Here is a 14,470-nt window from a genome sequence, read left to right on the forward strand (position 1 = left end):
CCCATTTTACAGATCAGAAAACTGAGGTATGGAGGGGTTATGCAACTTGGCAGGGGTTTCACAGCTTTTAGTGCAGGTAATCTAACTCTAGAGCTAGAATTCTTAATCCCTATACCCCCAAGCCTTTCTAGGTGCAAACACACATAAATACAACTTGTGCACCTAGGTTCCCTCTTCCTGCGACTCGGGGGTGGGGGTAGGTTCAAGAAAGGGACTTTGATGGAATTGTCTTCTACTGGTCAAAAAATATATATATAGTCTCATTTAAAATACAAATAGGAGGCCTTCCTGACTAGAGAGTAGCATCCTTTCCAGCAAGGAGATAAAAGGGCAGGAGGCGCGCCTGGTGCTGAGCAGAACAGGAAAGCTGTCACCCCTAGCAGGGCTCAGTCAACTAAGGTCAAGCTGCCAAACTCAGGTTAGGCTCCGGTGGCTCCGCGGTACCAGCCTCAAGCCGGCCTTTGCCGGGGCAGACTTGCCAGCCCCGGGCCAGCTCTCCCGGCGCCTCCCAAATCAGTCTGGGCTGCTTTACTAAAGTGTTGGTTTTCCTGGCTCCAACCCTTTTTTGGTACAAGCCCCCAACCACCTACTCCTTAATGGTTTCCTGCCTGCGCTGCCGCCCTCCTCCCGCCCGCCCGCCCGCCCAAGTAGTCTCTAGACTGCCGATCCTCCACCCACTTCTGGGCTGGTAACTGAGCGATTAGGAGGCAATCTTGGAGCCCCCAACTCAGTTCCAAGCGTCTGTCTTTCTCCAGTGGAACCTGTCCACGCCATCCATCGTGGACGGTAGCCAGTGCCATGCAGACGGGCTGTGCCCTCAGACTGGGTGAGCACAGGGTGTGTTAATACAGCGTGGGAGCCATCTCCATAACTCCATGGTCACTAGAGAAATTCTGCTCCCTATGGTGGTCCCTCAAATGTCTCCAAACTGAATTTCCCTCTGTCCTGCCGTCTGCCATACACACATTCACAGGGCTCAACTCCGAGGTGATCGAGGTCCTCCGTATATTGTAGTCGTTATTTCTAAGGCTCAGATCCAGATGAAATGCAGATAAGGAACAGGTCTTGTGGCTTGAGCGCTGATTGGTATCAGTCATTTATTCCTCAGAATAACTGAGGACTCAGAAATCAGATTTGTCAGGGAAGCGGGGACAGAGAGGGAAACCTCCTAGGCTCTTGGGGCCAGAACTCCAGAGTTCCCAAGAAAAACCTCAGTTTGGGAGAGAAAGCTTTTGGCTTAATTTGGCGAGACAGGGGAGTAAAGCAGAGGTCTTCGGTGCCCAAGGAGGGCTGCCCGTGCTGGGCAGGAGACACCAACTCCCCATGAGTCCTCACATCAGCAGTGGTGCCCCGGAAGTCCCTTGTGACCTTTGAGCTCCCAGGCGGCTCTAACTGAGTTGGGTCATATTTTTCAGTGCCTGTGGCTTCAGCCACCTCCCCTCGTTCAGGCTGCAGGCCTAGGTCCTCCCTCCCACTCCCAGCATAAGGCTGGCCTGGGGAACTGGGGCTGCAGGTGCTAAGGGAGCTGTGGGGGAAGACAGTCCCTAGGAAGACCCAGCCGGCCATTTCCTGCGGGACCCAGAGAGAGGGAAGTGGGTGAAACGCAAGAAGACCTTCCCTCCTCCTTCTCCCCTTTTCCCGATTTCAGTTTCTCGGTGGAATGTTGGCGGCCTCTCTTCTTGGGCTATTTTTTTTACTCTCCCCCTGATGGCAAATCCAGTCTCGCTGGCGAACTTGCTCTGAGCAAACACTGCTTTAAAACTCCTGTGCAGGCAATGGAGTGTTCTGCTGGTTTCCTTGGTGTGCGTATGACACGAGGCTTGAGCTCTCACTGTTCCTTAACCTCCCTCCTGCCCTCACCAGTAATCTTTACCCATGTCCCACCCAGCAGGGAGTTTCCCTCGATGCCACAGAAGCATTTTTCCACCCAACAAGCTGGCCTGGCCACTCTCCTACCTGCCTGGGAAAACTCCTAGCCGTCTTTCCATCTATTTTCCCTGAACTTTTACATGATAACTGGAAGCTGAGCTCCCATGTATCTTGTGGGGAAGACTGTGGGCAGAAAGGTGGGTGAGTGGGAGTGTTGGTCAAGCAAGTGAGAGGAAAGGTGTGTACAAGGAGGACCCAGCAGGCCCCTCTCCTGAGCCCTCCAGATGGTTAGCTTCTGTCGTGCTCCCAGTTTCTCATGCCAACCCCCTGCAGGCTCTATCTGGGTGTAGCAGTCCCAGTGGGCTGTTGGCCTCCTTAGAGCCTGAAAAACATGGACTGGGGCTTTTAAGACAGAGAGGCTGGATAAAGTAAAAGCCAGAGAAACATGAGAGGGAAAGGAAGGATAGAAGGAAAAGATAAAACTTAAGAAAAAGAGAAAGGAAAGGAAAAATAACAAAAGGCAAGAAAAGGAAAAAGAAAGCAAAGGGAAAGAAAAAACGGAAAGAAAGAGGCTAGGACTGCTTCAGCTTCTGAAAACCTAGCCCCAATAGTGGTCTGGGCATAAAATCAGGGTCCTGCACCCTGACCCATCTTCACAAGGTAGGATTTGGGGTGAGTTGGGGCAGAGAATTAGGGAAGGGGCCTGGAAAATCAGTCTTTCCAGCAAGCACACCATGCACTGCAGAGCCCTGGTGGCCTAGGTTTTGAAGCCCACAGGTAAGGGTTCTTAAACCAGACTCCTGCAGCGAACCTGGACCAGAGAGAGGGAAGCTAGCAGGACCAGCTTGCAGATTGAAGGGCAGGGTGACCCCCCCCCCCAAAAAAAACACACACACACCTCTTCCTCAAGTACTGGATAGAGAGTCTCCTGGGACCAGAGAGAGGGAAGAGAAGAGATTTCAGGTAGAGTACAGAGAGCGCAGTTATGGGGAGAAAGGGCTGAGGACCCCATGCAATCAGAGACCCCAGGCAGACACTAGAGCTTCGGGAGTTTGGCCAGGTCTGCCCAGAGGAGGGAGGGCTCTCCAGCTGCGTGTGAGGATGGGGGGAGTTGGTGGGAAGCCCGCTGCGGCGTTTGATTGGCGCTTTCAGTAGTTGAATATTCTCCCAAATCTTAATCCAGTTTGAAGTTATTAGGCAAAATGCCGGGAAAGGTAGCGTGTCGGTTTTATTTCAGTAAATCCCCATGGCGGGAAAGACCTATGGGAATGGATCGGTATTGGCCCTCCACCCACTGAGTCTGCAGCTGCCCCCACTCCTTTCCTGGCAGGGAAGAGGGTGGAGGGCAGCGGGCACCGACTTCTCCCCTGGAAGGCAGGAGGTGCTTTTTTTTCTCTGAGCTCCTCCTCCCCTCCCTCCCAATTCAAGTCACCTAAGTGGAGCCTCCGTCTTAGCTTTTCCGACAGCACCTCCCCCCCCCCCACACGCAGCTTCTCTCTCAGCATCTCTAGGTCGAAGACAAATAAAGCCCAGCTGCCCGCCTGGGGTGAGTCACAGGGACCGGTCCGCCGAGGAGGGGAAGAAGAAACTCTGGCGGAGAGGAATGCGCTGCAAAGCCGAGCGAACAGATGTGTGCCTGGCGCCTCGGGCCCAGCCCTGGCCCGGCCCAGAAAGACTCTCCTCAGCCCTGCGCCCGCGGAATTACATTATTTTCTCCCGGGTCCAATCATCTTTTAACAGAAAAAAAATTTAAAGAAATATAAATTGCTGCTTTGCAAGATCAAAGCACCGCTTTCTGGTGCATCTGGCCGAGCGGGGAGTTAGGGGAGGGAGAGTGGCGCAGTCACAGATACCCAACTTCAAAGTGTTCTCAACAGTGAATTTTGACCAGTGTACTTGAAATTCTCTGCCCCTTCAACTTTGAGGGGTGCCCAGCGGGGTATCGGGTAAGCTGGTCCTGGGCACGCGGAGAAACCCCTCCTTGACCATCTCCACGCCCGCGCTAGAATCAGAGCCCTGAGGCTCCTGCCAAGACACTGACTCCGAACAGCACGAGGGGGTGTGATGAGCGGGAGGGCGAGGGTGGCTAATCACCGACAGGACGTCGGGTCACCAAATATCCGAGTAAACCGCGGAGACACCACCAAATCGCCTTGTCCCTACTCAAGTAGCTACCTCCTCTGCGCTCTGGCTGCAGGTCGCCTCTGCTCTGCCGGAAGGACTGGCGTGAACTAGGATAGGATTCGGATTATTCGGGGTACCCGGGTCAATCCCAGGCTCTCCGGGCAGAGAGTAGCGAGGATCTTGACTGTGGATTTGTTTCTTTGTGACAGACCAACTGGGAGACTACGCAGGCCTGGTCGATTCGACTGGAGCTCCCTCGGGCCCTCAAACGCTTTCCCTAAGCGAAGCGTGGGGCTGGCGCCCGCTACGCGGACGGCTCGGAAGTGTGGCCCGGGTGCCCGCGCCGCAAGGCGCGCGGGGTGCACCGCGGGTCCCCAGGGCTTGGGAGTTTGGGCGGCCGAGGAAGCTGAATCCGGGTTGGGCTGAGTCCCGGGGAGGGGCCGACCGTCTCTCCGCTTTTGCTGCACGGTTATTGTGCAGCCAAGCGGCAGAGGGTTTATTCTCTCGCGTCTGCGGGACCTGGTTCCCAAGCAAGAAGCGTAGGGGCACAGCCACGTGCTCACGGGGCTCCCTGCGCCCTTTGGGGCGCGCCCTGGGGGCAGGCCGGGAGACTCGGCTTCTCCCAAACCGCCAAAGTCTCTCCTTTCCTGGAAAGACCAAGAGTGCAATATCACCTCGATTGCACTTGACTTCAGTTGTTCCTGCACGGCCATTTCTGATGTTTTAAATTTCAGATTTTCGTGCCAGGGCAGGAAGGGTTCAAACAGCCGAGAGCGCGCCTGCTCTCTCCAGCTCTGGGTTCCGTGTCTCCCCAGCCGCCCGAGGGACCGCATCTCAGAAAAGAGAACCGTCATCCCCCCCGCCCCGGGTGGGTGGGCAACACGGTGTTATTCTCATTTCTCGCTGAGAAAACCAAGGTCCCTAAAACTTCGTTGACTTTTTCTAGGCTCCTGAGTGGCAAAGTTAGGACCCGTTACCAGGTCACATAAAAATTCTTGTTCTTCTCGCTCCCTTGGGGGTGATTCCACCCGCCTTGCACTCCCTTCTCCCGCCCGTCACTCGAAGTCATCGCCCCCGGCGACTTGAGCAGCTCTGCGCGGGCCTGTGCGCACCGCCCTGACCTCGCGCCGGGCATCTCACCTCAGCCAGGCAGGTGCAGAGGTGGTGGCGCGGCAGCCGTGGCTCGTCCGGCCGAAGGGCAGGAGTAGGCTGGCCGCCTCTTTCTGCTGCCCCGTGTCTAAGGGGGGCAGAGAAGGGGGGGGGACAGGGCTGGGGAAACCGCCGTCAGCGGGCCCCGGCCCCGCCTCCGGAACACAACGCCCAGGAAACCTCGGAACTTTCCATTGTTTGAAGAGCTTTACTAAACACATTGTCCCTATAATTATGGGGCCACACAGGAGAGTGGATAACTGAGAGGTTAAGGAGGAGAGCGGGCCTGGGCTGGCCCTGGAGGAGCCCAGTGCCCGGAGCCTGCCTGCTGGGCTGTGTGACACGAGCCCTCCACCACCCCGGGCCCCGCGAGGAGGGAAGCCCGCAGCACCTCAGTGCTTCCCCACGCTGCAGTCGGGGAGCTGAACACCTGGCGTCGAGGCCCCGGGAGAACGGGGCGTCCAGGCTTGGCCTCCTGGGCTCCGGGTGGGCAAGGGGCCAGAGTCAGGCAGCGCCGGGCTTCTGGGAGAGCCAGGGCACTTGTTGCTTGCAAGACACGGTGCCCAATAGCCGATTTCGAGCGCCAGGCTTTCCAGATATTGAACTTGTAACCACTCCCACCCCGGAGGGTGGCGGGTGGTGAAGCTTCCCCTTCCTTTCCTGCAGAGAAGTTACACTCTCCACCATCAGAACACATGCTCTCCTATCTCTTCCAGTCTCGAGTCCCACTTTTCCTGGCACACGCCTTCCCTCAGCGTGCACTACCCTTAACCCCACCCCACCTTTGGAGGTGGATTCCTAAGAGGGACTCTCCAAACGCAAATCTTCTACTCTTCTCACCACACCGGGGAAAACATCGTCAGCCTTCTCTCAGGAAACAGCCGCGTGTGGGCGCAGACCCGGCTCATTGGGCCGATGAATCGTGACATAACCTTGCACAAGTCTCTAGATTACCAAGTCCACATTTCCCATTTGTAAAATTAGGATGATTGGGGCAGCCTAAAAGAGCGTTACGGTTTTCCCGAGACGCGTCAACTGGGGCGCCCATTCCCAGCACATCCGACACGCGTGCACGTCTACGTTTGAATCCCGCCACCTGAGCCCCCTGAACACCAGCGCCCAGACCCACACTGTCTTTCTGTCCCTCTAGCTACTTTTCCTGCTTGCCGGGGCTGGTTTCTGCTGGGTGATTAACGACCCCAGATAGTGTAAGGAATTTGGCTTCTCAAGCTCAGCATTTTCAATTCCTTAATTTGTCCCTAGGTGACCGTTAGCGATCACGGCTGTAGATCACATGGGGGCAGGTCAGGTAGAGTGAGCAGCTGATTCAACACTGTTGAGTTGGGGTTGGGTTTCGATTTTTAAAGGCGGTTCAGAAAGCAGCCCCTGGAGAACTTCACGAAGGCGGCAGGCAGCAGGCTGCAGAGGTCCCTGACTAGCCTTTGGGTTGTCACCACTCTCATTCTTTATAAACTGTAAAGTGCTAGCAAATAGCAAACTCCCCTTGGGCCTTAGTCTCTGATGTGGGTGGGGCAGACACGTGAGGAAAGGGGAGATCACAAGTGTCCTGCCCCAAATCCAAGGCCTCACTGGGAGAACAGTGCTCTGGGTCAGGCCTGTTCCTGGAACCTATTCACCACAGAGCTGCTCCAGATGCAACCTCAGTCTGACATTTTTCTAGCTGTTCAGGATAGAAACAAGTTAGACTCCCCTCCACTTCTATAGCGCCCCTCTTCCTCCACTCCGCTGAGCCCTGATTGCTGTCATCTCATTTAAAGAAGGGATACTGTCGCTCCTGAGGGGCTGGGAGTGGGTCTGAAACATTCCAGGTTGTCCCAAAGAGCTGCCACAGTTTCTCTGGCAGTTCAGCTTTAGAGGAGCTTTAAAATTACTCCTTTCCTGCCCCTGTCCCCCACTCCTTCCTGAAGAAGCAGGCAGCTGCCCTGGGGGCAAAGCCTTTAGAAACAGCTCCCTTCAAGGACCTCCTGGACTCCCAAAGGCTAGGGGGAGTATGAGGAGAGAGGTGGGAGATGAGGAAGGGGAAAGGGAATGGGAAGAGTCTTTGTCCTTGTTTTCCTGGGTCTTTCAGGCTGGGGCAGACTATTTCTGCTCAGCGGGGTCAGAAATTAGCTCCTTGCCTCCCCTGTGGTGACTAGGGCACTGGTTGGCTGCTCCTTCCAGCCTGCTATCCCTCTGAAGAGGTCTGGGGGCAGTGGGAAGAAGAGGGTATCCACACCCTCTAGGTGGTAGCAGGCTGGCTGGGGCACAGAAGAGGATCCTCTGACTCCCTCAGAGGGATGAGGACTCGGGGTCTACCAGAGGGCAAGGGTGTGACCCACTGGACTCTCTTCTCCGAGGTACCAGGTTTGTAATAGCTGGAGTCACACACCATTGTGATGAAATACATGTTTTTGTAAAACAAACCCAGAACATTAGACTAGCCCCAGCCAGATTGGGAACAGTGGCTTTTTTCTACCCTTACTGGAACTGACAATCCTCTCCCAAATGAAGACCCCAAGCTTTCCTGAGAACTTCAGCCAGTCTGTGAAAATGCTGACTGAGCCTGGGTGGGTTAACAGGGACGACCGGTCTGTCTGCAGGCCTGTGAAACCCAAGCAGTATACCACCTAGAGAGGGTATAAAGGAATGTGGGTGTGTGCGGGGTGAAATCAGTCAAAGAACCTTTATAGAAACATGAGTGTGACCTGTAAGGGAAGTAAGGATGTGACCAAAGTAATGCATTTGATTTTACTGGTTGACTGACAGGCTTTGGTGGGGGTCGGATAAGTTTACCAACTGGTTGCAGAGACCTGCGCCTCAGGCAGGGACACGGGGAAGGGGACTGCTCAGGAGAACTGGAAGGGAAAAGAGGCAAATACCAAAAAAAGTTATCCTACATTCTGGGATATGTGACACAATTCTTTGTCACATATGTACTACATACACATATACAAGCTCATTTAGTTAAAAAAAAAGCAAAACCTTAACTTGAAAAGAATAATTATTCACGAGTTCATTCATTCACTCAGCAAAAATATCACTGAATGTCTACAGTGTGCAGGGCATTTTACTATGCTCTCCTTTGTAAAAATGCGTGTGTGTCTGAGTACAAATTCATCCAGCAAACTCTGATCTGGCTTCACAGAAGGTTTGTGAGAGTTTCAGCTCAACAATCAGAGTGATGGGGCTCAGACTCCAGGACACACACACTTTGGGTCAATGCCAGAGGTGGTAACCAGTCTGCTGGCACCCTCGGAGTTCACACTTTCCCTCCTGTGCAGCTGTGGAAGCGGGGGAGCTCCAACTTCCAGTCCTACTACCTTGGGGGGAAATGCTGAGAAGCAGAGTATGCTAAACACCTTTTAAATAATGCTTTCCATTCCTAAAGCCTGTTCTCCCTCGAGGAGCGAGGAGCGGTCTAAGGGGCTTGGGAATCACAAACCCTGCAACCAAAGAAATTCTTCTCAATGCATATGCCATTGAAAAGAAGGAGAGACTGATTTAGGGTAATTTCCACAGGTGCACACTTCAATAGCACGCTCACACACCCAAACACATGTATACACAAATACACACATTACTATACAAATTCATTTACACAGCGTATAATCATACCTACAAAAAAAGCAAAATGGGAGAAGAGTGCCTTCAGTTTTCCCTACTTCCCAAATTCAGAAACTCTACAAGTAGGCTCAAAATATCACTTAGCTTTTTAACAATCTTTTCCATAAGTTCTTATCACCTTATCTGCTTTATCGGTGTGTGACCAGCCCAGCAAACACTATCCTGAAAGGGCAGCAATAAATGGGCCAGTGGCTCGTGACTTCATGGCATAGTCGGTAAAAATCAGATTTACACTCCTTGGTATCAATGCTCAGACCCTCTGAGCATATCTAACGGAGCTGGTGAATGAGGCTCAGCAGCCTTGGCGTAGGTATTTGCACGTACAAGCATATTCCTAGGCTGTGACTTTGAATTCTATGATCCAAGCCAAGCAGAGAGATACCAGTGTACGGATTCTGTCTACAAGTGCCTTTTTTCGGGGGTGGGGGTCCCACTGGGGAAGAGTGTGACAAAGGGGTGGAGAGGAAGGTAAGATGAACCCAAAATAGAAAAGCTGGCCACAAGCCGCAGTAGAAAATAATGCTGCTGGAGGGACTGGGGTCAAAGGCGGGGGTGGGAACCGTACGCCACGGGAACTAGTCCACATGCTGCTGCGTTCAAGCATACGCCGCACCAACGGCCGAGGCGGGTACAATTCCCCCAAAGCGAAGGTAGGGAGGTGAAGGTACTGTGAACCGAGCTTTTCCTTTTACGGATTCGGAGGACAGTGTAAACTGCACACGACCTCCCTAAATGTCCATTGGCCTTACCTATGTCTAGTGAAGTAGACAACGGAGAAAAACATCCAGCCCCATCAAGCTGAAAACATTTTCACTTTCACCCTAAACAAGTGAAATAAACGGCTTTTCCTTTTCTGAACATCGCTCTTATTTTGCCATCTAGATTTTGGAAATGTAGACTCGGAATTAAACGCGCACAATCACTTCCACTGCACCTGTACAGGTGAGACACGCGCACACCCCTGCGACGTCGGATCGCTAAATGACCGAGCCGGGCGGCTACCACCCAGAAGGAGTCCTGGCCACGAGCTTCCCTCCCCGGCCCGGGTTCAGGGGCAGTGGTGCGGGCCGGTTGGGAGAGGCAGCGAGGCTGCCTGCGGGCCCGGACTTCCACCGGCGCCGGAGCCAGGCGGGAAGAGTCCAGCCCCGGCCGCTCGGCGCAGGAAGCGGGCGGTGCCCTTAGCTGCTCTGCGCTTTCTCCCCGTCGCGGGGGAGAGTGGAGGCTTCCTCGACTCCGGCGTATCTGCGATATTCAGACGCAGGCCAGGCTGCTGCGCCTGCCTTTGTTCCAGGAGGGAAGCCGCAGCGCGGAGCTCGGGGGAAAAAAAAAAGGAAAAAGGGGAGGGGGAGCGGCCGCACCGAGCTCCCGACCAGGACCCTCTAGGAAGCCTGCTCTGCATCCCACTGAGCCTCTCGGTCCCGCGGGCCACTTGTACCGGACGCTACCCCGGGTTTCACACGCGCAGGGACCTCGAGGAACTTGGATCCGGGCTCCCCGGCGCCCTGTGACCCCTCGGGAGGTTTCCTAGCGCCCCCCACCCAGCCCCGCCGCGCACCGATCCCCTCCCCCCCCCCCAAGCGAGCGGGCAGCGAGGGCGTGTACGGCAGTTCGCGAGGGGGCAAAAAGGCACCCCCGCCTTATTTCTAGGAGCTAGAGATGGGGAGGGCTGCAGCTCCTAATCTACCTTAACCAGGCATTGCCCTCTTCTCCGTCTTCATCAGGAGAAAAAAAAAATGCCGTTTGGAGCTTTCACCCCACCCCCACCCCCGATTTTGAAAAGAGACTGCCTCTCCCTCTTTCCCAACAAGGGTCTGCCCCGCAGGGCACAACTTCCAGAGAAATGGGCCCACGCGGTGAATTCCATGGAGCCGGCGGGGGGGGGGCCCCGACCGGCCAGTTGGCGCCGCGAGGCCCGGCATGGGGCCTGGGCCGGAGGGGGCCTCGGAGCGGGCTCGTGGTGAAAGCCGAGGCCCCAGCGCTCCCGGAGCCCATTTGCTCCGAGTTCCCGGCCTGACATTTTGTCCCTCAGGAAACGTGCCCCCTTCTACTGCACGGTGGGCCCGCGGGGGAAGGAGGTAAAGCCTGGAGGAAGTCCTCGCTCATAAACCCCGAATCCCCGCCGCGGTTTTGTGGAGCGGGAGTCTGGCTTTGTTTCGGGCTCGTTGCCCTGGGCTTTTATTTCACACTCTCGCGGCCCGCACGGCCGACTGCGCTCGTGCTCAGCCGACTCTCGGGCCGCCCCAGCCCCTGCACACAGAGGGACAAGCCCCCCAGGCCCAGGCGCTGGCCCGCGGCCCGCGGGAGGCCGCGCTCCGCTTCCCTTTCACGGGCTTTACCCTCTGGCGCAGGAAGGTCTTAGGGGCTCTTGATGCTAAGACATTAACCCCCTTGCGTAGCGCACAGCACGAAGGTTGCAGTTTTGTGCCCCGACTGCGAAGGGTGCGGCCGGTGAGCCTGGATCTCGCCCCGCCGCCTGCGGCCCCCGGCCCGGCCCTGGCGGGAGGCGGGCGACCTGGGCCGGCTCTGCGTCCCGGGGGGCCGGCTGCGGATGGCCAGTTCGGGCCGAGAAACGCCACCGGAGCGAACCCAGGAGCGCACTCGCTTGTGAACGGTAACTTCTGACTTCTATGGCCGCAGCTCAAATTCAGGACAGGCCTGGGGGCCGGAGCCGGTGTTTCCACGGTTGGAGTCCGCGAGCACCTCGCAGAGTCCGCGCCCCGCTCCTCCCTTTGCTAACGAGTCCCCGCGCAGTTGTGGGCGGGAGCCGGGGGTCTCGGAACCCGAGGGGATAGTCCGGCGAGGCGGGGCAGGGGCGCAGGTGCAGGCTCTGGGGTGGGGGGGTCTCGGGAAATGCCCCGAATCCCGGGTCTTTCGCCCTCGCCGTCCGTCCGCGCTGAGGTCGTTAGCATCCCAGGACCCGCTGTCTGCGCCCCCGCCCCGCCGTGTCCTCAGCTTCTGAGGCCTTTCCATTTCAAGGAACCAAAGGAAAACTGTTGTGACTCTTCTGCACATTCTCGTGGAATTACCTCCTGTCTGAGGAGGGTGGAATGCTCAGTTCCTAAGCTGTCTCCCTCATTGCCCTTTTTTTCTCACTCCTCAACCTCGGATAAAGAATCTGAGCACGTCGAGGGGAAAAATTAGTAAAATCCGTACTAGAGTGAGGCAGAGGAAATTTAAGTCACAAGACTGCCACCAGGTGATGGTTTTCAGCAACAGCATTTCTGGGCAACTTCAGGTCGCTTTCTCTCTCTGCTGAGCTAATGTCATCTGTGGTAGAAAAGTTATTGAATCCAAACGTTTACGTTAATCCCCCAAGAAAAGGAGAAATGGCCTCGAGAAACCTCTTTCCCACAGACGCTGAGAAATTGTTCAATTTGTCTTTCTAGCCTCACTACCATTAACATCTGATAACTGCACTTTCAAAATCGAACTCTCCCCTCCCCAAGGTGCAGCCCTGCTCCCAGCCATCCCCTTTTCTTCCCCCCACCCCTTCTTCGCTGTTTCCTCCTTCTGAAACAATAGCACGGGCTGCTGGAGTCAGTCTGATGATATAATCCTTAAGGCATTCACGGGCAGACCAAGGGCCAAGCTATCAAAGCGCTCAGCTTCTTCTTTTTTTAAAAGCTGTGTACTATTCAGGAAATTTGGTAATTATTTTTTTTCTCCATGTAGTGGTATTACCCTCTTCCTTTTGATATTAGATCCTCTATGGGCCCCTAGCTTCATGCTGTAGAGACAGGAGAAAGATGAAGGGGCTGAATTCTGCATCAGAATGTAATTTTCCTTTATGTCATCATTGCTGCTAAAGACCAGCTGAGGGCTTCCAAAAGAACAGGAACCCCCAGAACAGGCGGAGAGTCCTCATATTTCTAGGAGCAGAAGAGAATTCCGATTTCATTTATTCCTTTACATCACAAACTTGGGTTTTTTTGTACTTCACTCTACCAAAATACTTTCAGTACTTTTATAGTAGGATTGAAAAGTCACCTCAGTGGGAGAGCCGAGTTCAGGACTTGGTCCACCAGAGACCTCCTGGCTCCATGTAATATCAAATGGCAAAAGCTCTCCCAGAGATCTCCATCTCAATGCTAAGACCCAGCTCCACTCAACGACCAGCAAGCTACAGTGCTGGACACCCCATGCCAAACAACTAGCAAGACAGGAACACAACCCCACCCATTAGCAGAGAGGCTTCCTAAAATCATAATAAGGTCACAGACACCCCAAAACACACCACCGGACGCGATCCTGCCCACCAGAACGACAAGATCCAGCCTCATCCACCAGAACACAGGCACCAGTCCCCTCCACCAGGAAGCCTACACAACCCACTGAACCAAACTTACCCACTGGGGGCAGACACCAAAAACAACAGGAACTACAAACCTTCAGCCTGTGAAAAGGAGACCCTAAACACAGTAAATTAAGCAAAATGAGAAGACAGAGAAACACACAGCAGATGAAGGAGCAAGGTAAAAACCCACCACAACAAACAAATGAAGAGGAAATAGGCAGTCTACCTGAAAAAGAGTTCAGAGTAATGTTAGTAAAGATGATCCAAAATCTTGGAAATAGAATGGAGAAAATACAAGAAACATTTAACAAGGACCTAGAAGAACTAAAGAGCAAACAAACAATGATGAACGACACAATCAATGAAATCAAAAATTCTCTAGAAGGAATCAATAGCAGAATAACTGAGGCAGAAGAAGAATGGATAAGTGACCTGGAAGATAAAATAGTGGAAATAACTACCACAGAGCAGAATAAAGAAAAAATGTAAACAATTGAGGACAGTCTCAGAGACCTCTGGGACAGTATTAAATGCACCAACATTCAAATTATAGGGGTCCCAGAAGAAAGAGAAAAAGAAAGGGAATGAGAAAATATTTGAAGAGATTATAGTTGAAAACTTCCCTCATATGGGAAAGGAAATAGTCAATCAAGTCCAGGAAGCTCAGAGAGTCCCATACAGGATAAATCCAAGGAGAAACACACCAAGACACATATTAATTAAACTATCAGAAATTAAATACAAAGAGAAAATATTAAAAGCAACAAGGGAAAAATGACAAATAACATACAAGGGAATCCCCATAAGGTTAACAGCTGATCTTTCAGTGGAAACTCTGCAAGCCAGAAGGGAGTGGCAGGACATATTTAAAGTGATGAAAGGGAAAGACCTACAACCAAGGTTACTCTACCGAGCAAGGATCTCATTCAGATTCAAAGGAGAAATCTAAACCTTTACAGAGAAACAAAAGCTAAGAGAATTCAGCACCACCAAACCAGCTTTACAACAAATGCTAAAGGAACTTCTCTAGGCAGGAAACACAGGAGAAGGAAAAGACCTACAATAACAAACCCAAAACAATTAAGAAAATGATAATAGGAACATACATATTGATAACTACCTTAAATGTAAATGTATTAAATGCTCCAACCAAAAGACATAGACTGACTGAATGGACACAAAAACAAGACCCATATATATGCTATCTACAAGAGACCCACTTCAGACCTAGGGACACATACAGCCTGAAAGTGAGGGGGTGGAAAAAGATAATTCCTTGCAAATGGAAATGAAAAGAAAGCTGGAGTAGCAATTCTCATATCAGACAAAATAGACTTTAAAATAAAGACTATTACAAGAGACAAAGGACACTACATAATGATCAAGGGATCAACCCAAGAAGCAGATATA

The sequence above is a fragment of the Eschrichtius robustus genome, chromosome 3, assembly GCF_028021215.1.
Source record: "Eschrichtius robustus isolate mEscRob2 chromosome 3, mEscRob2.pri, whole genome shotgun sequence".
NCBI lineage: Eukaryota > Metazoa > Chordata > Mammalia > Artiodactyla > Eschrichtiidae > Eschrichtius > Eschrichtius robustus.